The sequence below is a fragment of the Macrotis lagotis genome, chromosome 1 (assembly GCF_037893015.1).
Source record: "Macrotis lagotis isolate mMagLag1 chromosome 1, bilby.v1.9.chrom.fasta, whole genome shotgun sequence".
In the NCBI taxonomy this organism is placed as follows: Eukaryota; Metazoa; Chordata; class Mammalia; order Peramelemorphia; family Peramelidae; genus Macrotis; species Macrotis lagotis.
Window position 1 is genome coordinate 757,383,134 of NC_133658.1, and position 25,665 is coordinate 757,408,798.

At 40.4% G+C, this 25,665-nt stretch overlaps 1 protein-coding gene and 1 long non-coding RNA gene across 3 annotated transcripts in view; one reads left to right on the top strand and one right to left on the bottom strand.

The window, feature by feature from the left end:
- The window catches only part of PKNOX2 (PBX/knotted 1 homeobox 2), a 344,867-nt gene that overhangs the window by 214,553 nt on the left and 104,649 nt on the right, over window positions 1-25,665 (bottom strand). The gene's annotated exons all lie outside the window — the stretch shown is intronic.
- LOC141508096 (uncharacterized) lies at window positions 6,463-8,970 on the top strand. 2 transcript variants are annotated; one of them, XR_012474340.1, is made up of 4 exons: window positions 6,463-6,522; window positions 7,097-7,172; window positions 7,594-7,808; window positions 8,592-8,970. It is a non-coding gene; the product is annotated as an uncharacterized LOC141508096 (long non-coding RNA). The 2 variants fall into 2 exon arrangements; XR_012474341.1 differs by having other exon boundaries at window positions 6,463-6,486.

Here is a 25,665-nt window from a genome sequence, read left to right on the forward strand (position 1 = left end):
CAATGCAGTTCCCAGTCAAGACTTAAGAAAAATGATGATGGAACTATTCCTCCAGTTTTTCAGCAAAGAGGTGGCAGACCAAAGATGAAGATTAATGCATGCATTTTCCTACATGACCAATGTTTTCATTTGTTTTGTTTGTTAATTTTTAAGGTTTTGATCAAGATAGGGAATAGGGAAATAAGTGGGAAGTAACAATGATGTAAAAACAAACAAAAGAACATCTATAACCTTTTTTTTTGTCCAGTGGAAAAATGTATAGAAACTAGAAAAAAAGCAAAAGAGGAGTCCTTGACAGCAATGAAGTTCTTCCCCAATTCTTGTTATCATTAAGTAGCCAAGGACTTCCAGGGGATTCTATCATTTGCCTACCCATCTAATAGAGCCCTTTGGGATCTCCTTCAAACACTAAGATCCTTCCATGGGAATATATCTCTACTAGTCCACATCCTTTCTGCTAAATTTTTCTACCACCTGAACTGTGTTCAGACACCAACCCAGATTGTAACCCAGATTGGAAAAACATTATGTTCCATTTTACCTAGGCATTTCTGCAGTCTCATCTTTGGTACTGCCCCTTGGCATTGTCCAATGTCCACCCCATCATATATTTAACACTGGGGTGCTGTTAGTAGATATCACTTCAGAATTGCTGCTGTCATTGAATCTGTTTGGTTCAGTGAATGTTAAGCGTTATTCTGTATCTCCTTATTCCAACATTAATTGTAGACTGTGCTCCATGATTATGAAACAGAATTAAATGACATGCCAAATTAAAGAGTTATTTTTTCTAATAAATATTTTGCATAGGATGTGTTTATAACAGCATCAATTATTTATACTGTCATATAGAGAAAGCATAAATATAAAGAGAGGGCTCAGATTGTTGCTGTAGAGGAAATAATGAACATTTCCATCAGGATGATGAATACCTGCAGCCTCACTTTGGGTTAAGGTGGGGGGATGGACAGGGACATCTCATGAACAAATCTTCAACGAGCCCTGTTGCAAGAGCTTTTGAGAGTGGAATATGTTAAAAATGAAAGTGACTACAGAAAGTTTAAATATTTAATAACTGCATTAATTCTTATTCACACTTTCTTTATTTTTCAGATTAAAAATTTACAAGAATCCCCATCCCTTTCATCCTCCTTTGCCACCGCAGGGTAATGTTCCCAGGAACACTGTGAGCTGTACCAAGGAGAGGATAGCTCCCTGGAGTTAGCTTCTCCTGATGCAGCTCATACACTAGTGCCAAGGTGACTGAGAATACCAAAGCCACTTCCTGGCTACTCTTACCCTGTCTCTGGCAGGGGCCATAGAGTCCCCAAAAGCATTGCAGCTAGCGTTCATCTGAGCAGATGTTCCATGGATCTGGGCAGGGTTACTGGGCAGAGTATTGTTGATCATTCCCCAAACCTCTAGAGTTCAAGCACATAAAGTCCAGGGTCCCTGTCAATCAGGGACTGAGTTCAAAGTTGAAATTGTATATTTACCCTCACCCCCCAAAAATTTTTTTTTTACTAGGGGTGGGATTGGAGACTAGAAGGGGAACTATAAAGTAGAATTAGGATAAATATCATAATTTCCTGACAATGAGAGTGGTCACCATGACATGCACAAATGACTTCAGATGCTCCGTCCCCATGAACTCACCCCTTTGATCAAGCTAAATTGGCCCTCCTGTCCAAGCTAGTTTAGCTCCAATTTCGGACTCATCAACCACACCCTAACACATCTCCCCTTCAACAAAGAGTCCTAATCAAGTTAGATAAAAATTGAAGACAGCCAGGCATACCTGATTAGAGTTCTTTTAACCCCATTACCCAATTTCTGTCAGGCTAACCTGCTTGACTAGGATTCAGAGTGGCATGTCCAGTTCTTTCCTCAGCTTTGGCCAGCCCTCAGTGTCCTTGCATAGTAACTTTATCTGAAGCCGAAGTACAGGACTCTCAGCCACTTAAGTCATGAAATGGTGGAACCCTCAGAGGGCAGCCAGGAAAACTGCCTATCTCCTCTCCAAACCCCTTCGTCCCCCTGAGTGTTTCATTGTCAAGAGACTATCAGAATATTCTCTTCCCTCTTTCTCTTGCCCATGCTCCCCCTTCCACCCCCACCCTCAATCACTTACCACAAATTCCTGTACAAAACACCTTCATAAACACAGTGCTGATTAGTTCCTCACTCTAATCAGGCCTCTGCTCAGACAATTCCCTCCCCCATGGCCCCCCTCCTGCCCACACCACTTCTGAGCCACAAAAGGAATACAAGCCAGTAGTCCATGGATGCGGTGGATGCATGTGCTCTCTCTCTCTCTCTCTCTCTCTCTCTCTCTCTCTCTCTCTCTCTCTCTCTCTCTTTCTCTCTCTCTCACTCTCATTTTACACACATACACACATACACACACACACACACACACACACACAAACACACACACAGACTCACAGCTCTCCTGAAATGCTAAATAAGAAATCATACATGGAGGGATTTCAGCTTTCAGTTTGGCCTCTGAGAGGTTTTTGACTTGAATGGGTTGGTTTTCTTTAATATTTTTGATGAGTGTTTGGTTTTATTTTGGGGGGAGGTGGGGGGTGGGGGAGTGGTTATTGTCAAGTATCTGCTGAAGCCCTTCTAGTTCTTTAAAGAAGAATAGAGTTCAGGGTTAGAAATAATATCTTCTTTATGTCCAGAGAGCACATTCTTTCTGGATTGCCTGACACCTTTTTCCCCTGAGCTAAGAACAGAAAGGAATACAAGTAACCGCCATACTCAAAAGTGACAGCTTCAGCTTTATAGATCAGCAGACCATGACTCTTCCTTGGTGAAGACCAGGTACTATCAGGCAAGCCCATAGCAACTCACACAGAGTAAAAAGGTCATCTAAAAGAAATCTTTTGTCTAAAAAAAAAAATTACAACTCCACCAAATAAAACTGTCCCATCAGTGACACTTTTTCCCATTACTTCCCTTACCTGATTGAGCAAATAAAGAGATTTGAAGGTTAAGCATAAGTATGAGAAAGTGACTTACTCTTACCAAAATGAGGACACAAATCGTTGAGAAGAGTTAAAGAATGAATACCTCATGTGGGTGATTATGATGGGAGTGATAATGATAATAATGCTTTGAATAGCCTTTCTTCCCCCCCCCAAAAAAAACTCTATTATTTGCATACTCCAAACAACTGCTAACTCCTTAATATAGGAGAGAAAGCACTATCCTAACAGTTATTTTCTCTTGGTCTTCTCTTTGTTTCATTTCCCCTGGAAAACCAATGCAAAGATGAGAAGCATAATGTCTTCCTTAACTTTTCTATGACCCTGCCTTAAGAAGTTAAGAGTGGGTATTTAGGAAACAGTTGGGGGAGGAATTGGTAAGGCATTTGCTGTCCTGGAGACCCAAAAGTCAGAGCAGAAAAGCCACTGAGTAGAAAAGCCACTGGAGAAAAGCACTGGGGGTAGAGAAGGGCATATCTGAATTGGCTATGTATGCTTGAAGCCAAGACTCCAAAAGAATAAAGATTCAGTCAGGGACTGGGCTCAGAGTCTAGTTGTGTCAGAATCGACAGGGGGGGAATGGAGAAGGGGAGAATAAAACCAAAATATGCTTACTTCTTAAGGAGAAGATTGTGAAAAGGAGAATCTACATTGAAGTTGTCTACTGGAAAAAAACTAAGCAAAAAACTGGGCAGTCTTTAGAATAGCTTTTTTCCCTCTTGCTGACTCCTACAAGAAAAATAACATAATTTTTTTGAGGGGAGCAAAGGAACCAGAAGAGAAGAAAATCATCTGAGCTCAATTCCCTCTGAGGGGAAGTAGAGACTTCTCCTGAGAGAGCACTTGGCACTTTAGTAGAAAGAGCAAAGAACTGAGAGTCTGGAACCCTGGTTTCTAGCCCTGGTTCCAAGTAACTACCTTGGGGATCTATGGTAAAATATTTAATCTCTTTGTGCCTTAACTTTCTTCATCTATCAAATAAGACAATGATCCTTGGCTGACCACCTTGAAGGATTGTTTTAAAATTTTTGTGATATGATACATAGGAAAGCCCTTTGAAAAGTTAAAAGTGCCACATAAATATGAAGTCATTTCTCTCTAAGGGCCTCTTTGGGATCTTGCCCTTTCTAAATTTTTCCAGAGTAGAGGATAGAGGTAATAATAGTGACTGCTAGGACTCACAATGTTCTTTCAACTCAGTGACTAGGAACATAGGGATTTGCCTAGCCCTATCTGTGTAGGTTGCCTCAGTCTATGAATGGACAGGATTAATCATCTATAGTTAAGATATCTATAGAATGTCTACATCCTGAAGGGGATGGGCTGATAAATTCCCCCCCCTCCCCTTTTAATATATTTAGGATAAGCTAAAAACCTTATTGTTCAGAGCTTTCCTGCAGGAAAGAAGAAAGAAAATAGCTTTTATTGTTACTTATTACTTCCCACTACTCACAGCATTCTGCTAAGCACTTTACAATTGAAACTAAGAGAGAAATTAAGTTACTTGCTCAGTAAGTGTCTAAGGCTAGTTAAGGCTAGATTTGAAATAAGGACTTCCTACTCTATTCACTGTGTGGGACTCCATATAGAGTACAACAGTATTCAGCAATGTAGCTGCTGCTCTTCCCACTTCTGGTCAGATTCTTGAAGGTTGGGAGTGCATTTATATATGAATTCATGCATGTGCATGTTGTGGTTAATACAGGGAAGGAACAGGTTTCAGGCACCAATGTGTGGTCAAAGTCGATAAAAGGATAAAATAAAGGGTCTTCTATGAGTCTTCTATAATCCTAGGATTTAGGGTATAAAAATTTATGGTGCATACTTATCTTCAAAAAAATTGGACATGTCTTCCTAAGTCTGAGTGTGGGGTGTGAAAAGATTAACTGAAACCTTTTTCTAAAACCTAAGAGATAGTCTTTAGGTATTAACTATAGAATAGAGACAAAACTTTCTTCTTCTTTCAAAAAGTCCAGGGTATGAGTGAATCAGGGGACTAAAGACAGGGAAGGAGAAGATTAGGAGTAGGGAGGGAGGACCTAAGCAGACTGCAAAGTGGAGAGCTACTCAACAGAGTCAAGAAGCACTATAGTGTAACTGGAGATCAAGGACAGAGAAAGAGCTTGGCTGCCTCCCACAGTGAACTGGAGCCTTCTATCCCAGGGACCTCCTAGACAATGGAAATTGAGTTCTGGCTCTCCATCTGGGGCAACAGGACACTTAGGCTGAAGGCAGTAATCATATTCAATCTCTATCCTTGACCTCAGAATCCCACTTGTCATACAAATACTGGTTCTTTCCAGGGAAGGAATTCAACACAGAGAAAAATCTGGAATGGTTCCCAAAGGGCAATAACCTCAAGGAAATAACAGTATCAGAGCATCTTCATTCCAAAATTAGAAACTTCAATTGGTGACCATACTGGAGAAAGAAGAACTGAAAGGCAATAAAAGGTTCTTGGTCTTTGTCATTGCCTATACCTCTTTCTGTGAGTAATGCAAGTAATTTAAAAAACCCTCCTCTTCTGAGCATCTTTAGGATGCTGTATCAAGGCTTACCCAGAGACAAGGAGTAAAACTAGATGATGTGCTAAAGACCTGAAGAATGAACAATTTTCATTCCCTTCTTCTCTATATAAAATGAAACACACACACACACACACACACACAATCAGACAATCACACCATGGAAACTGATGTGTTTAGAGTGCACAGTGGCACTGGAAGAGTTGGAAAGTAGTGAAGAGATGAAAGAGAGGATGGCTTCCCGACTCCTCTGTGGGGGCTTGCTTGCCTCCCAGCTCCTTGTCTATGAGGCCTGCCAGGGCAGCTGTTGTCCAGACAAAGAGCCAAATCTCCTTCCAGCCTGGCCAGGCCTGAGAGGGTGACAGGATGGGAGAAGGATGGGAGGTCTGAAAGGATAGAGATGGGGAAAGAGTGCCAGGACAGGAAGAGAGTCTACAGCTCTTGGCTTCCCTCTGTGTTTGCTGAAGTTCAAAGAGCCTAAGGCCTCAGGGTTAGGACCAGAGGAGACAAGAGGAGAGATAGCCACTTTCTACAGCTCCCCTCCTCCCCTCCTGCCTTACTCCTTAGCCACATGGCCTTGGGCTGAGCTAACTCCAGAACCCGGCTGAGTAGGGGAATTGTTCTGAGAAAGTGGCCCGTTGGCTGGTTGCTATGGAAACCGACATACCACAGCTCTGACCCCGGAGAGGTTTAGCACGCTCCCCCAGCAGGGATGCCAGCAGCTGGACTGCAGCTGTTACGGCAGAAGTGGGGGCTGGAGCGGCAGCCAGCAATCCCCGCTGCTTGGCTAAGCCTGTCCCTCTGGCCTACCCCCACCATTCCTTCCCTAGTTCCTCCCACCCCAACTCCCACACACCCTGCCCTCTTCTGAAGCAGAGAAGGGAGAGGTTGTGTCACCCAGGGAAGCTCTAGACACACAGTTCTGCTCCCAAGTTGAGATTTCCACAGGGAGTCCTATTTCCGAAGTACTATGAATCACAGAATTGGGAGGGATCTTAGAGGTCACTTAACACGATTTCTTTACTTTACCATTGACGAAACTGAGGCTGAGAAAGATGAATGATGACCTAAAACTCGAATCACCCCCCCCCTCTAATCCTGTTTCTATCCTACTAATCTAACATTCACTTGAACTGACAGCCATTAAAGGACATACAGTTTTACACAGCCCAGTGTGTTTAAACCAATACCATCCACCCACTTAGAAGTGATAAAAGGGCAAGAGAAAACTTGAAGGTGGAAACTTGAGCTAGAGAACTCCCAAGAAAAAGACACAGTTAGGAAGGATGGGAGGAGGCAGGGAGAAAATGAAAGTCAAGGAAGAGAAATTGGAGAAAGGAAGGCAAGAGAGAATGAACCAGAATCAAACGGGACAGGTTGCTTCTTTCCCCAATCTTCCTCAAACAAGCAGGAATTTGATGACAAAATTATGGATGGTGGTATCAATAGTGGTTGGGGGAGGGGAGAGGAGGGATATTAAAATTGGTTTCAGGGAGGCATCTTCTGCCATCCCATAATGCTTTGAGTTTCCCAAGTGGCCTCTAAAACAAACACAGTCAACCTTCCTCCCCATAGCAATGTGAAACTGCAAGGCTCTGGCCAGGCTAATCTGAGCTGGGATGCTAAATAAACACCCCGGCGGCAAGGAGAGGTGAGATAACTTTCACACCGAAGCTGAGCCTATATCAGTCATCCATCGGCCAGAAATATAGGCCTCTTATTCATTCCTCCTATACAGTCTGTGTCTCTCCCTCCATTCATTCTACCACTCATCTTCAGAGTCTCCAAGGTCATCACCGCCCCCAGTAGTAAAACTTAAGTCAAAGAAAAGGGACATGAAGAATGGGTCTTACCCTTTTGGTTTCCTGGCACCCTATTCTCCACGCATAGTTCTGCCCAGATTCTGCCCCCCCCCCAGCTTTTCCCTATAGAACTGGGTCAGAATCTGAAGAATCTTGTGAGCAAACTACCTCACCTTTTCTCTTATCTACTCCCATCTCACTGCTCACAATTAATTAACACCCTTTTTAATACACTTCCCCTCCAGTCACCCAAAAATATTTTGGTTGCAGGCGACTGGCGGACTGCTTTGCATCCTCTCGTCCTTTCAAGCTGTTGGGAAGTTGTTCTCGTTATGAAGGCTTCGCTCCACAGACACCAGGACTCCGAGAACAGCTCGGGAATGTGCCAACATCATTACACTCAATAATTGAAGACCTGGCTCTGCTATGGGTCGGCAGATTGCTTTTGCACTTACCACCTTTTTAATAAAAATTTGGTATCTCAGGTGAGTTATTTATATTGTGCTCTCAGTTCCAACAAGGACAATATTAGAATTGTAAGACGGCTCCTCTAGATCCCCCTCCCTCCACTACTATGCACAATACAGATAGGTAATTTATGGACATTTAGCCTTGAAATTGGGTGAGAGAAAACTGACATTGAATGGCTTTGGGATATCCTCCCTCAGCTAAGCTAATCAATCAGTCAGCATTCAAGTGCCTAATGATGAAGAAGTCTAAGTATAAACAAGGAACCTCCCCTCAAGATGCTCACAATCTCACTGGGAAGATAGGACTAACTCCCAAGATTCAAGGAAAGAAAAATTAAGTACTGAAGAATGTGTTCTCCATTTTAAAGGCAATAAAAATTGTGGCCACTCCCACTCCCTAAGAGTCCAACTAGAGTACTTGTTCTCATACTAGTTTGCTGGTGACAAGAACTGATTTTAGGAAGTCATTCAAATGCCACAGTCTCACAGTCCTTTCATATCAAAGCAAAAAATTAAAATGCCAGGAATGTCTCCTACTTCATCTCATTTTGAAGAGACAGGAAGCAATGTCATTTACTTCTCAACAGATTCTCCAAACTACATCCCAAAGTGAGAGATAGGACACAGTAGAAATTTATGGTTCCATGCTTTGGCAATAAATCCCATAGGGTCAATATAATAATTGATAATACAAAGCACATTAAGGAAGGCAAAGGTCTTTATGTACATTATCTAATTTGAACCTTACAGCAGTCCAGTAAGATGAGAATTACAGTTGTTTTGAACCTTGTTTTACAGATGAGATGCTCAAAAGATGTAAAAGATTACATGGCTAGGACGTATCAGAGGAGATTTGAACCAAGGACTACCATCATTCCATTTACTGTAACACTGTTCTTCTATTTCATGTCTGTAAGCCTTGTTTCACAATGAGATTTTAGGCTTAAGGGCAAAGACTATGTATTAAAATTCTCCTATCTCCTCCCACCCATGCTGGAGATTAAATGTATATGTATAAACATATAAACATGTATGTACATATCTAAACACATGCATGTATGTATATATACATATATGCATACATTTCTAAACACACACATATTTAAACATTAAAAGGTTAGTCTGTTACAACAGGGTCCAAAACTAAACTTGCTTTGTACATTCAAGAATGACTTATTAAACTGCTGTTGGAGAAGATGGTGGTTTGGAGTATTATAAATGTTACAATTAATTCATAATCAGGAAGAACCACTCCCCAAAATTGGATTGCCATGTTGTGACTGGCAATGAGGAGTCAGGAAACAGAAGTTGCTTCAGATAGACTTAAGCACAAACATACACAATCCTGCACTAAAGTAGAATGGGATGGTAAGTCAGCAGAGAAAAGGTTGGTTGTGTTGTGAAAAAGTCACTTGGGAGGTTAGGTTAGCACTGGAGTCAGCTCCCCCAAAATGGTTAGATCAGTCTACAAAATGTTGGTTCCTAGGTCCAAAGAAAAAGGGCTAGGGGGTGGGAGAGGGACCTGGGGGTGGGAGAGGGACCTGGCTTCCTAGATACCTTTTAAATGTCTACTGGGGGGCAGGGAAGGCAGTGAATACAGAAACATGATAGATCAATCTTTGAACTGTCTAGGGAAAAAAAATAAGATGATATGCTTGAAGGCTGGAAGGGCCCTCAAGCAGCTCTTGAGACTTGTGTCATGGACTCCTTTAGCAGTCTGGTGAAGCCAAAAGGACCTATTCTCAGAATAAAACATAAATAAAATACATAGGATTGCAAAGGAAACAAATTGTATTGATTAAGAAGCCTTGACCTAGGCCAATCTCCAATTTTTTTTTTTTTTTAATGAGGAAGGTAAGGATCTATGCTTGTTCTTGTACTAACTCTTTTATTAATGATGTGGATAAAGGTGGAGATGGCATGCTTGTCAAACTGGCAGATGACACAAAACTGGAAAGGACAACTAACATACTGAATGGCAAGGGTCAGGATCCAAAAGGAAGGATATTAACAGATTAGAGCTAAAGTTAATAAGGTCTAATATAATGAGGGTCAATCAATCAATCAATCAACAAACATTAAGTGCCTGGTATGTGTTAGGTTTGGGGCATATAAAAGTTAAACAGTCTCTACCAAAAATGATAATCTTTTGGTCTTGCCATTTCACTACTGGGCATATTCACCAAGAAGATCAAAGACAGAAACAAAGGTCAAATATATACCAAAATATTCATAGCATGACTCCTTGTGGCAGCCAAGTAATAGAAAATAGAGTGGTTGCCAAACAGTCAGGGAATGACTGAGAAAAAAATAAACAAATTGTGGTGAGTGTAACATCTTATCTTTATGTATCAAGAAATAATGAAAGAAGTCTGAGAAACATGAGAACATTTTATAAACTGAGGCAGAAAGAAATAAACAGAACCAAAAGAATAAACATTAGGAACAAGATAGGGAAGGTGTGGTTAGATAATAGTTTGGAAAAGATCTGAGGTCTTAGTGAACTACAAGTTCAATGAATTAACAGTATGATGTGGCAGCCTAAAAAGGCAGAGTATATCTTATATGCATTAAGAGAAGCACAGCTCCTTTTTGTGGTGGCTAAGAGTTAGAAATTAAAAAACATCAATTGGACAATGGCTAAACAACTTATTCATATGATTGAAAAGAAATATTATTGTACTATTAAGAAATGACAAGAAGGATGATATCAGAAAATTCGGAAAAACTTACATGAACTGATGCATAGTGAAGTGAATAGAACAAGGAAACCCATTGTACAAGTACATTGTACTGAAATATTGTCTGATGTAGAACTGTGAATGACTTAGCTATTCTCAGCAATTCAATGATCCAAGACAATCCCAAAGAACTAATGAAGAGGTATACTATCTGCCTCCAGAAAAAGAACTAATATTGTTTGAATATAGAGTGAAGGCTACTATTTTTTTTTCTTAGTTTTTTGCAAGGCAATGGGATTAAGTGGCTTGCCCAAGGCCACATAGCTAGGTAATCATTAAGTGTCTGAGGCTGGACTTGAACTCGGTTACTCCTAACTCCAGGGCCGGTGCTCTATCCACTGTACCACCAGCTGCCTCTGAAGGATACTATTTTTAACTTCCTTCTTTAATTCAAGTCTTCTTGTACAAAATGACTAATGAAGAAATGTTTCTAAATAATTGCACATGCATAACCTATATGTGATTACTTAACGACTGGAGAGAGAGAGAGAGAGAGAGAGAGAGAGAGAGAGAGAGAGAGAGAGAGAGAGAGAGAGAGAGAGAAGCTCAGCTCTCAGGAATAAACAAGTACCCAGTTTTTCTGCATCTTCCCTGGTTAAACCACATCTTCAAACCACATCTAAAGTTTTGTGTTCACTTCTAGGAAGTCATAGTTTGAAAAGTTGTGTAGATAATCTGGAGAATATTCAGAAGAGAGAGAGAGACAAACATGATAGTGATAGGAAAATCTTTTGGGGATGTTTAACCTGGAGAAGTGAAGATTTCTTGGGAATATTATATATGTCTTTAAGTATTTGAAAAGTTCTCCTGTGGAAGGGGGGAATTAAACTTGTATTCTTTATCCCTTGAAAGCAGAACCAGTAAATTTATGCTTGATTGAAAAAAAAGAAAAACTTCTCAACAATTAGAGCTAGTCTACTTGGGAGGGATGTTTCCCCTTGGGAAATAGTGACATCCTCCCTCAGTGAAGGTCTTCAAAGCAATGGCTGCTTAGCTACTAATTAGGTGTATTATATTGAAGATTCCTTTGTTTTTTATGGGGGGGAGGCAATTGGGATAAAGTGACTTGTCCAGGGTCACATTACTAATAAGAGTCTGAGACCATATTTGAACTCAAATCCTCCTGTCTTCAGGGCTGGTACTCAATATATCCACTTCACCACCTAGCTGCCCTGAGGATTCCCCAAATCCAACTCTAAAATTCTGTGATTTACAGAGAAGTTAAATATTTTGTCCCTGGTTACTAAGGTAATATGAAACAGAGACAGGAATCAAACCCACTTCTACAGAATATGAGATAGAAATCTTTATTTCCTACTGCATAATAATAAACATAAATATAAACAATAACTAGCAATTATATTAACACTTTAAGATGTACAAGGTGCTACACTTCATTTTGATCTTCACAACTATGTAAGTATTCTCATTATCCCCTTTTTACAATTGAGGGAACTGAGGCAGATTTGTCCACAGTGACACAGCTAATGTCTGATGCTAGATTTGAACTCAGGTCAGCTAATTCTGGCCCATCAGTCTTTTATTTATTTATTTGTTTATTTATTTTGGGGGGGGTTTTTGCAAGGCAATGGGGTTAAGTGGCTTTCCTAAGGCCACACAGCTAGGTAATTATTAAATGTCTGAGGCCGGATTTGAACTCAGGTACTCCCGACTCCAGGGCCAGTGCTCTATCCACTGAGCCACCTAGCCACCCCTGGCCCATCAGGCTTAGCCATTAGCTTCAATAAACCTGGGAAAGATAAAGATGAAGAGTCTTTTCTATACAGATGCAGGAAGTTCCAGAGGTAGAGATAATAGTCTCTCCTTTTTCATCTAGTCCAATCTCTCCATTTTACAGATGAGGAAACTGAGACTTTGAGAAGTAACTTGCCTAAGGACACAGTAGTAGAGGCAGGATTCAAACTAAGGTTCTTTAAATTAAATCCCATGTTTTTCCCTTCTAACTACGAAAAACAACAGGTACACATCTGTTCAGAGATATGAAGGTTAAAATAGAGATCTTATAGGAAGGATTGATAGTATGAACTGTGTTATAGAAAAAAAATTAGTTCATCCAACAATTTGGATATAGTAGGGTCATGAAGTCACAGATTATTAGAGTTAGAAAGCAACCTTAAAGATTACCTACCCCCCACCACCCTGCCATTTTATAGCTAACCAGAACTGTCACTGAAGGACAATGACCAGACACTCAAAATGATGATTCCCAAGGTCCTGAAAAAATCTGAAACACTTTTTGAATCATCAAAAAGTAATTTCTTCCAGTATAATTTGATTTGTGTTTGCATTCTTTGAAAATTAGTGCTGTGCATATAGGGAGACATGGTATCTTTCTATGAACCATGATACCTCACCATCACTAATACCACACATCCCAATATCTAAGCAGCACATTGATTAATACTATATTCATTGCTCTGCTCCTGTGAAAAGGTGTTTAATAAGGTTGACTGAAGTCAAAGCCAGGCTAAATCAAGGATTCCTAGTGAATAAAAGGAACAGGAGCATCCTCTGCATCTTTAGCATTCTTGCCCTTGATCAGGGTCACAATTCCTGAGACAATTTAACTGCACCCCTCTCCTCCACCCCCTGCCCAATCTCAAGTCCTCCATCCCACTGTGGCCTGATGGAGGCGGGTAGGGGGGATGCTGCCACAAAGCCTGTCTCCCCTGCCATTTCATCTGCAGCTCCCTCCCTGGCCCTGTTTTTCAAACCTCCAGTAATAAAAACAAGCCAATAAAATGAACATGAAAATATATTCATTAGGATTTATAATGCTCATTAAAACTGCCTGTGTACGAAAGCATGACTTAGCTTCATATAAGTGGGAAAAAAATGCAAATTATACTGCATGCAAAGAGGATATTTCCCTAATCGTCCAATCAAATGCCAGCCCAATTATCTGTGGCCAACCCAATGGGTTAAAATGATCCTTTCCTTCCTTGGACACAGTGAGGCGCCTGAAAGTGTTTCATTTTAATAAAAATGAAATCTGGACCCTGCAGAAAACCAGCTTCACTAATGACGTGTTTACACAGAGAAAGACAATTTCTAGTTAATGGTGATTACTACCGAGAACAAATTAAACTTCCCGGAGTATATGGGTTAGAGATAATGGGAAAGGAAAAAAAAAAGTTATGGTTTTAGTGTGCGTGGTGGCTTGGGGGGGACCAGAGTGACAAAAGGAGACAAAGCTAGGGAAACTCCAGGAGGAAGAGATAGGGAGTAAGCTGGAGTGAGAGAAATGGAAGAAATCGGCTTGCAAGGCTATGGGCACTGCCAAAGCTGCTCAACAGTCTGGCTCAATAAATGGGCATCTGGTTCTTGGAACCCTGAAGTCAGGGTGTCTCTTTTCTGCTGGAGATGGGGCCAAGGCATAGCGCAGTTGCCCTCTGCTACACAGTTAACTAATTCCCACTGTTAAGACTATCATTGCTAGAATGTGCACAGGGCTTCCAGCCCCCCTCTGCTAGTTCCATAATGACAATGGTGGTCAAACCTGGGAAACCCCCCAGGGTCAGTGGAACTCAGAAGCAAAGCCAAGAAAGAAGCTCCAAGGATGTCTGATGGATGAGGCCAGTGGCTACAAGAGATCAAGCCCTTGTTCTCCTGAGTTTCTGCAGGTTACAAAGTCATCACAACCCCTGCAGCTCTTCATCTATCTTTGAGTCAACAGGAGAACTACAAATCCCCAGCCCTCTCCTCACATCTTTACCTTTTAAATGCAAGTTGTAGTCTAGTCTATTCAGACAGGTTGGGAAGGCTGTGGAAATAATTCTGATACTGGGCTTTAATGTATGTTCTTTTGTAAACAAGAACAATCATTTGTGAACCATCCCAGATGCAAACAGAATGAGCCCAAATGCAAACAGGCCCCAAATCAGAAATTTCAGTTCAGAGGCACAGAATAATGCAGCTTTGGGGAAGATTTAATAATAGTAAAATTAAAACTGTAACTGAAGCATAATGAAGAACGTAGTACAAACAAGCAAAGCAAGTTAAAAAAAAAAACCCAAAACTATACAGATTAGCCCCTATGGAATAGTGATTGGTTGAGAGCAACAGTAAACAATGCACAGAAATGCAACTTAATTATCTCTTGATTCTTAACATTCTACCAAAGCCACACAAAGCTTTGATTGAGAGAGCTGTGGCACCAATAGTCACAGGAGATCCTCCCTCTGCCTGGCTCTACAAGGAGGGTCATTACTAAGAAAGCTACATTTACTATAGAAGCCAAAGTCAGGACTATCAGCTGGGAACAGGAAAACTGCAAGAAACCTGGTAGGTAAACGTCTCCCTGCCTGCTCCAAGGTTGGTGGGTAGTAATGGAGGGCTGGGGAGGGTGAGAAAGCACACCTCTGAAGAATTTCAGCCTAAAATCAGAGACTGAAAACTGGTGGGAAGAGCCTCAGCTGAAAACTAGTCTCTAGGATTTAGATATGGAACTCTTAGAGAAGAAGCCCACATTGGAACTATCCTCTGAATTAGGTTAGCTGGGGATCAGAGTCCTGGATATATTTACTGGAATATTCTCTGTTCTCATTCTCATTTAGATGCCTAAAGTTCATTTAGTCAGTTGTACCCTACTGGTTGTCATGCCTTGGCATAGATGCGTTGGGACACACAGAGGACAGAGGACACAAAGTCCCCACTCTCCGAGAATCTACAGTTTGATGACATCTTGCACAGTGCTTCCTGATTGCTTTCTAAAGAGGTAGACTCAATGTTCCTACCCTACTCCCTAACACATACACATATACACACACACACAGACACATACATGTGAGTGCACTCAACTGAATGGGATTTAAAGTTATGGTTTGGAGATGATGAATTCTCAAAGCATGGGCCCAAATAAAGTATGCTTTGGCAAGGCTTCAAATTTGGACTGGAGCAAGGAATGCTTGAATATCACTGAGGATTGAACTAGCTAAGCTTGGATCAGTTCATCACCAGAAATTTGTCTCATCAGTTGATGAATCTATTTAGCCAAGTTCTTTGTGTGGACAGGGAATGGGGATGGGGATTGAATTTGGCCTGGGATAAGAAAAAGTGAAAAGTTGTGGTACTTGTGAAGTTTTGAAATGTTGAGAATCAAAGAACCAGTTTCTTCTGTTCTAAACTTTCTTAACAGAAGAGTCATAACACATATCACTTCCATAAACAGGTTTAGATGTCATCCTGTCTGCAGGCAAAGACATAAATAAGACAACCTTTATAGGTCCCAAGGACTCTGCGAGGTATAGCAATGTTTCTGAGCCCTCTAGTTCCTAAACTGGGTTCCCCATGATAATACTGACTCACACAGCTGGTTCAAACTCTTGAGTAGGACCCTCGGGTTTTGGCTTTTAAAAGGGCCTTCCAGAAGCCTGGAAAGAAAAAAAGGTGTGATGGAGAGAAAAAGGGGCCCTCTCCACAAAGATTTGGTTCCCTGGAATAAGAGCCCCACAGTCAAAAAAAAAACCCTACAGGGAACCACATGTTCCTAGGGCTTGCTATGGAGGGATGCAGCACTGGAAAATAGCTAGGAGCTGCAGGAATTCAAACCAGAAATAATTTTTTACCTTTATTTTTGTTACTTTTTGAGAGGAAAATGTTAGTAATGGTGCACTTGTCCTAATATCTATCCAAAGGGCCCCTAGGAAATATCAGGTTTTGACTCATATTTAGTCCTCAACAGAAAAGAAAAGGGGACTCAAAATCCACTGCAAGTACTCGAACTAACAGAACATCAAATATTGGAGAAGTTTTATTTTACCCTAAAGAAAATGAGAAGGATTTTTAACCAAACCCATAAAGAATTACGCTACTTCCTCTTCCCTTTTTAGTAGACCTACGCCTTCCACAGGGCCCCACATCTACTTCATTCAGGTCTCCCACCATGGTGTGTGGAGAATAAACAGGATTATTCTTGTCTTTGTGGTAGAGTAGAGAGTGCTAAATTTGAAAGTCAGGAACTGGGACTTGAATGTGATAATGGATTCATTTAATTTCACCGGATCTAAAAGTCTTTATTAGTAAAAGTAAGGGGATTGAACAAGATGATTTCTAGGATCCATCACTTCTGGCTCTTAGGATCCTAAGTTACCATGTTGTAATATAAAGAACTGGATTCTCGTATTCTCACTAAACTTTTGCGGCAATATCCACCTAAGATACCTCTTCCCTGCTCTATCGTGGACAATATTTCCCCAAAAGTGATAGTCAAGCCAGATTAGCTCAAGGGAACCACTCCTTAAAAGCATTAGGCAATTAATAATAATAATAATTATTATTATTATTAATATTAAAATGGAGTTATAATTACTCTTAAAGTTTGCAAAGCTCTTTCTTCACAATAATTTTATGATATTGGCAGTGCAAAAAATATTATTCCCAATTTACAAATGGGGAAACTGCAGTGCAGGAGTGATTTCCCCTAATTCACACAATAAATAAGGGTCAGAAGTAGAGCATGGAGTTTGAGTCTTCTCATTCCCAATAAGCCAAGTGTTCTGTGGTTTTTCTCTACTGATAGTCTTACTCCAAGATGTCTAGGATGACAATCTCCATTTTCATAGGCAATTAAAAACAAATGTTTCTCTATTTCTTTAATGAAAAAAACTAGCCTAGGGAACATTCAGTAGGAGAAATGTGACCTTGTACTCTTAGTGTCTCTTTAGTCATTCATTTTATGCCCTCTGTATTTGTAAACACTAGAAATACAAAGGTAAAAGTGAAAAGTCTTACTCTCAAGAAGTTTACATTCAAAGAGCAAAAATAAAATATGTGTGTGTGTGTGTGTGTGTATAGGAGCATCCTTATATACAATAGATATAAAATGAATACAAGGAAGATTAAGGAGGTATAACCAAATGGATAGAGTGCTGGGTCTAGAGTCAGACAGACAAGTTCGAATCTGGCCTTAGATACATTTTTTGCAGGACCCTGGGTAAATCATTTAACCTGTCTGCCTCAGTTTCTTCATCTGTAAAATGAGGATAATAATAATACCTATCTCCTAGAGTAGTTGGGACAATCAAATGAAATAATAGTTGCAAAGTGTCTGGCACACAGTAGGGATTATATACTTATTAATTGTTATTGGGTATTATTATAGTTATTAGCAATGAGGAGGATAAGGAAAGAGTAAAGGGTGAAATAGTTCTTATCAGTCAGCCTAGGAAAATTGTCTTTGGGTTATGGGGTTCCCTATTTACTGTCTATTGTTGACAGTGAAGGGTATGTTCACAAACCCTGTTTTCTTTCCCAGCACTTATGGTTGAGTCACAAAGACAAAAAGTGAATGTGTGAGAAACACATGCCTATGACATAGACTTACAGAATCTCAAAGTCAGAAGATCATCTTTACAACTTCTTCCTCTGTAAGAAAATCCTCTGCAACACCCCCCCCCCCCAAAAAAGATAAGGAGAAACCACTATTTCCCAAGACTACCCATTCCACTTGGGCAATTCTGGGAAAATATGACTTAGAACTGGAAAGAATCATAAAGATCATTTAATACAAAACTATCATTTAATAGATTAGGAAACTGAAGTTCAAAGACAAAACAACTTGCCAAAGGTCAGAGATACTCTGAATGGTATATTAAGAGTCTGTGAGTCCAGTTCTCATTTTACAGATATGGAAACTGAGGCACAGTGAAGTAAAAGTGATTTGCCTGTAAAAGTGTCTGAAGAGGAATTAGAAGCCAGATCTTCCTCTGATTCCAGTGCCTGTCCTCTGATTCCAGTGCCTGTCCTCTATCAGTTCTTTCCACCCCCCACCCCGTGTCACCTCTATTAGCAAATTTTTACTTTTATTGAGTCTAAATATGCCTCAGCAATTTTCACACATTGTTCTTACAACTGTCCTCCTCAGCCACATAGAAGAAGTCTAAGCCCTCTTACCTCTAACAAGTAATTGAAGACTTCTAGCAAATCCCTACTAAGTCTTATTCTCTTCAAATTACACACCTAAACTGTAGTACAAAGGAAACATGAGATGAGCAGATCTAGAGACATTCATCCCAAATGTCCAACCTGAGTATTTGTGCCCAACTTGTATTGAAGTTACCCAAGTTCTGTCATAGTTGAATACACTGTACCTTGATCTCATCATTGGGATGTCATTGGTCCTCTTCCAATATGAAGGACGAACAACAACAATGATAATAATTGAAGATTACTATCATGTACCCGCAAAGTCTTTTTTCTTCACCTAAATTTTCTTCAACTGAACTTCATCTAATCCCTTACTGCTGTGGCTCCCCTATTCTAGAGAAGAACCAATTTGTCAATGTTTTTCAACAAATTTAATACAATTTCATACATGCCCAATATTTCTAAGACTTTAAAAATATAAATATACAACACCATCATCAACAACAAAAAACAACAAAATCCTTGCTGTCAAGAAGGACAACTATTGGATATAAGCTTCCTACAGTTCAGTGTCCAAAACTAACATTACTTCTGATGAGGGCAGTGTATAATGGGATGTTCACCGCCTTTCCCATTTCTGGATACTATGCTTCTCTTGAAGCAGTCTAAGATGACACTATGGTTTTTTGGCTGCAAGTCATGCTGTTGACTCAGATTAATCTTATCATTAGCTACAATCCCATAATGATCTCCTTAATTACTGGGTGAAATGAAATAATAGGATCCTTAGTTGGGTTGGTTTAATCTGAGTTGATTTCAGAGAAGTTTATGTTTAGAGTCCAGGTTGGGAAAGATTATTACTTCTAGCCCAAGGATCTTGGCAATCATCCATTCCAAATCTTGTCACATTACTGATGAGGAAACCAAAATGCAGAGTAACTTTGCCCAAGGTCAAATTGGCTTGTTGACTTTACACAAGTACTATTTGAGACAGAATTTGAAATTAAGTCTTTTGAAGAGCAATGGAATAAATGACAGAAGAGAAGACATTCCCCAATAGTCAGAAGTTTCTTAACAATCTTTGAGGAGATACTACACTACTCCTCAACCATGAGCCCACCTTGTCTCTCAAAATCAAATCCATCAAAAACCCAGAAAAAACAACTCTTGAGACTTAACAACAAGAAGGTTTATGCTATTTCATAAACTTGTTTTAAATTAAAATCAGGCACCACACACACACACATGCACCACCACAGACATCTTCTGTCACTGAAAAGTTGCTCCCTATAAAATAAAAGAAGCTGTTTAAATGTCTCCCTTCCAAGCTAGCCCCACAGAGCTAGAGCTGAGAATACATTAGCCTTTAATGAAGTGAAACTCTCATCTTCCAGGAGACACCTCATTTAGCGCAATTGTTTCAGAGCCATTACAGAAAGACAATTACAAGGAAGCGGGGAGAGTAATTGGAAATGCTGGCAGGAGTTGGGCGAAATGATAATAAATAAAAATATTCAACCTAATAAGCTTCCAGGAGGGGGTGGGATGAAGAAAATCAACATAATTAGAACTGAACCTTAGCAAGGAAAAACAGACAGCAGGGTGGCAAGTGCTCAACTTGTACAGGAAAAGAAAAAGTAAAAGGATGCAAAGGATAGTAAGCCTGGGGCAGTTGTAAGGGAGCTGGTCAGCCTCCTCGGAAGGCAACAAGGAGTTTGAAGAAATCTCCCTCCACCCCAACCCTGAGCCCTTCTGGTACTTTGGGGACTCTAGAAGGTCTCGATCAATGTAAACTAGCTTTGTGACAAAGACAGGTCAGGCAAGGACTTAGCCTGCTATTTCCCCTCTCAGCGTCTCTGAAAACAGAAAAAAAGCATGTAGTAAAGCAATGCATTGAGTTGGAAGATTGGAGTCCACTATAGGACCTGTCTGCCTCCAAAAGTACTTTCCCCACAGAACCCCAAGAAATTGGAAGTGCCAGAGTTGTTATTATTACTAGTTGAAATATTAGTAAACTGAGGCCCAGAGAGGTTAGGTGATTTGCCCAAAGTCACTTAACCAATAATTGTTAGGGATGGCATTTAAACTTTCATAGTGCCTCAATTAAGATACACTCTGTATTCAGGGAATTCATAATCAGGTGCCCTAGGGACTCTACCTAGGAGTGTAATTCCTATTGAAATAATCCATTAGATTATATGATACTTGAGAGTTGGGATAACTTTTTGCCTTTCTTTGAATTCTCAAAATTTGGCATAGGAGCTAATTGATAATTGACAAATTAGATATTATATTTCTAAAGAAAGGAGAAAAGGACTTGAGTATTGGGGAGATTGTCACAGAAAATGTGGGGTGTTTCTTTGAGACAGAAATCTGACTAATGTAGTAGTTCCCAACCTTTTAAGTATAAAGATCCTTTTGAAACATAAAACATTTTCCCGGGTTTAAGAGCTTCAAACTAGAAGTCTCAGCTGAGTTGAGAAAGATGACCACATATGACCAGCCTTGTTGAAATCAACACTCATACTCACTCCACAATTTCCCCATACATAGAGAAGGACACTATTCCTAAAGAACAATGGGGAATTTACCTAAATAATTGGCACTATTCTGATGACAATGAAGGAATATCAAGAAACAACAGTGGTCTGGACATGCTATGTCAGGCACCTTGTATCCTAGGATCTTACTAGCCTGACTTAAAGGAGTAACATCAACATCACTCTGGTACACTAAGATGAGGATGCCAGCTATTGTTCTCCAGCTGACTATATCCCACAATCTCTAACCCATTTACACTAAGAAGTCAGTGACAGCACTGTATTGTGGAACTGGATTTGGTGCAAGAGGATCTGGGTTTGAATCCCAACTCTAACACTACCTAACTGTGAGACTCTCATCTATAAAATAAATTATGCTGGTCTGGTCTCTTCTAATCCTAAACTCCATGAGTCTAAGACAAATGATTACATTGTGAAGTCAGAAGTAAAAACGAAAAGAGAATTCAGATATCCATCCTCCTCTGCCTGGACAAAACACATTCCAAAGACAATCTGGGCTATTCTTCATACCTCAGGACTAGATCCATGTGATCACTCAATCAGTAAGCATTTATTAAGAACCTACTATGTGCTAGCCACTCTACTAAGTGCTTGGAATACAAATACATATATATATATATATGTATATATATATATATGTAAGGAATTTCTATTTGTGGAAGTAGTAGAGAAACATTAGAGAGAAGAAAAGCAATATGGTCAATTCTGCACTTTAGAAAAACCACTTTGGCAGCCTGGTGAGGAATTGAGTGATGCAGGTATATGAAACAGAGCAGTTCAGAAATGAGAAGGAATGAGGACCTGAAGTAGAGTGGTGGCTATATGTGTGAAGAGAAGGGGACAAATTCAAGAAATACTGTGGAGAAAAAAAATCAAGCTTTGGAAACTTCTTCAATATGAGAGGTAAGTGAAAGTGAGAAGTCAAGGATAACACCAAGTTTCCAAATTTGGGTGACAAAAAGGGTAGAAAGCTCTGAGCTTAAGGAAAGGCAATGAATTCTACTTTGAATATGCTGAATTTGAGATGTTTGCAACTGAAACAGACCAAAAATAGAGATGTGAAGTGTTCTAATCAGCACCCTGAGAAATTAAGGAAGAAACTGAGGCTCAAAATGGGAGAAATTAAGGAAGAAACTGAGGCTCAAAATGGGAGAAATTAAAGAAGAAACTGAGGCTCAAAATGGGAGAAATTAAGGAAGAAACAGGCTCAAAATGGGAGAAATTAAGGAAGAAACTGAAGCTCAAAATGGGAGAAATTAAAGAAGAAACTGAGGCTCAAAAAAAGGGGAAGTGGGGACAGCTAGGTGGCAATGTTTGTCCTTCATTTTCGAAGGAGATCACATCAGGGAGGTGATGCTATGCATGACAAGGACATGAATTGGATTTGAGTGAGGGGATGCTGAGATAAGTCACCAACATCACTTATTCTTTCAGAGTCATCTGGGTCCAGTGGTCAGATATGAGTCAGGACAACTGGAGATGACCCTGGATGTGAGGTATTCAAGGTTAAGTGACTTGCCCAAGGTCACACAGATAATAAGAGTCAAGTGCCTGAGGCTGGATTCGAACTCCAGTCTTCCTGACTCCAAGGCCAGTGCTCTATCCTCTTCACCATCTAGCTGGCTCTGGAGACAGATGGACCTGAGTTCAAATCCAGTCTGAGACCTGCCAACTGTGTGCCCCTGAGTAACTCAATCCCAATTTCATCCCCAAAAATTGTAGTGGGGGGGGGTGATTTAACTTATGATTATTAGAACCTGTGTCCTGAGTAAAGGTAAGAAATCTTCCCACAGTAAGGTTATAGAATAGGAGAGTACTCCTCAAATTGAGCTAGGCATTATCTAACCTAGATAGGAAGATAGAATGATGACAATTTCTCAAAGCTCCTTCATAGGACAAGTTTCTTGGATCTTGGGTTTCTCAACCACAGAATTCTAAATATCCAGTCTTAGTTCTTCCCAAATAAGAGTTTATTGTTTAAATGCTTGTTACATTTGAATAATTTTAATTTGAGGTAGCCCCAAGATATTTCTGAGTTAAGCCCTAAGGAAGAAAATATCCTGGACTCAGGAGGTGGTATGTGTTGCAAGGGAACAAAGATGCAGGAAAAATCCTCCTTACCTCATTTCTTCACTTACATGTCTTATGAAAATTTAAAATAAATAATGGTGGGAACCTAGGGTCCTGGAAGAAGAATTTCCACCACTGTTAAGAGATAACTTCTTCCTTAGATTGGAAAGGCAGATGACCAGGGTCCTGAGTTAAGATATAAAGTGAGAGATCAGGGTCTATGCTGGGTTGCTACTCACCAGGCAAATAGCATTCCTAACATAATAGAAGATAAGCTACTTAAGGACAATAATCATGTCATTCTTTATCTTTGTACCTCCAATTCCTATCACGTTGTCTTGATCATAGTTAATTATTCAATACTTAATGGACTGCAGAGTGGGTTCTCTCTCTACCAACCCAATGCAATGCTCCCATAATATAAAGACCATGGATTTAAAGCTGGAAGAGACTTTAGAGGTCATCTAAATTCTAAACCCCTTTATTTTTCAGATAAGGAAACTGAAGCTTGGGATCACTTGGGGATCTTGGGAGTTCTTCAATTTACAAAGATGGTCCTTAGACAGGGGACATTATGTTTATTGCCCAACCTGAATTCAAAACCTTTTCAGCCTTGGAAGGACCTGTCTGATCTTTAGCTCTGCTGTCACAGCCTTCAATAACTCAGGGTTACCTCCACTATTGTAGAGAGGACATTTTAGAGATGGCCTTTTACTTCTCTTGTATATAACAAATACTATATAGGTATTTGTGGGATGAATAAATGAATACTAAAGAAGTCCCAAAAGGTTCAGTGAAATGACTTTCCTAAAGAAACACAATCAAAAAGCTAGTGATACAAGTGGTACTAAAAGTTACCTGTCCTGAACTCCAAAGTAGAGTTCTTTCCACTGTACCACACTGCCTCTCCTACTGGTAAACCAATTTTAGGCTGAGCAGCCCTGGACTATTTGGGAAGGCAGCCAGCAATCTGAAACAGGGAGATTCAAGTAGAAGACTTTGTAAGGGACAGTGACCCTTGGCAATGAGCCCAGAGTGTGCTGAGCAGGAGACTAAGAAAAGTAACAGGAATGCCAAGCAACTTGTCCAACAAGTAGGCATACTCTTAGGAGTACTGGATAGCTGTGGAGGCAACATAGCTAACCAAGCTTCTGAAAGCACAGGTTCAAATCCCAGATCTTATATTAACCAACTATACAGTCCTATATAACTCATTTAACCTATAGAGGCTTCAGTTTTCTTATATATGAAAAGATAATCCTATTTGCTCTCTACTTCACAGGAAGACCAAATTAAATATTGGATATGAAAGTGCTAGTATGAAGAGTAATATAATTATAATGTATTGTTATTTGGTAAATATTCATTCTTGGTTATACAATGAGGAAACTTTGACCTAAGAAGTTTAAGCTAAACCAGGACCTGAGCTGTTGCCCTAACATAGAACCAGATCCTAGCTAATGTTCTTTCTGCTGAATGTCTGGAACCCCAGGTTTTGGAGAAATGGAAGAGGAAGAACACCACATCTAATCAGTCTGTTCTGGAGCAGATTCAGTGTAGACAATACCACCCAACAGACCTTTTAGGTGCTCTCAGACCCATCCCATGACCATGTTACAGTTATTCTATGGGGGTGTTGGGGCCTAAAGTCATTTGGAGATCAATAAGAAACTCCCAGATGAGAAACTCTGCCATAGGAAGGGATGAAAGGTTTATCTAGCCTTCTCTGTCCTCTTTTTCCTCCATTAAGTCTAGGTCACATGGACAGGGACCACTCCTAGGAGAGACTTTCCTTTTAGGGGATGGCCATCCCAGAGCTCAGATTACTCTGCTCAAAGACGCAGGGTAGGAAAGGTGCTATAATAATGGTTAGTTTGTTCCTTTACATTTTCCTGTCTGGTTCCAAGCTGCCCAGGAGGTAGATCTGCCTAGTGGAACTACAAAACACCCCCTCCCATCCCAACCTAGTCCTAATTCGGTCCTAAGTATTCCTAAGGTGCCTTCCAATTTCCCGCTGTAACAAATGGCACAGAATGCAAATAGAGGTGGATGTGGGACACAGATGTTTGCACTAATTTAATTGAGGGAACACCTTGGATTAAACACTTTGCAAAACACTCACAAATAGGTTCAGTGCATCCGATAATGAAAAGCTTCCCAACCCCAAGGCATTTGTTGAAGCTGCCTGCAGGCTCCTTGAAGATGCACTAGGGAGGGGCCAAGATGGGAGGAGAGGCCTGGAGCAGACGTTGGAAGAACCAGGAGAGGCTCAGAGAGCAGCAGGCAAGCAGGTGGGCAAACCAAGCTCCTCCTGAGGAAGGAGGAGGAAGGGAGGAGAGTGGGATTCACAGTTGATTATTAGCCAGCTGGAGCTGCCCTTAGGCAAGACATTTAAATCTCTGGGGGTGGTTTATTCACTAGAGGGGTCAGTAAGGACCAGATCCTCTCCCCTAGTTGATCTCTGCCCCAATGAATGGCAGAGGAGCTACTCAACCTGACCTGAATATGGATCTATTTGACTTCCCAGTAGTCCCAAGAAGCATCTCTGCAGCTAATAAGCTCTGGTCCTTCCTTGAGTTTCAGATACTAAACACCAATGAATTTTATATTCCT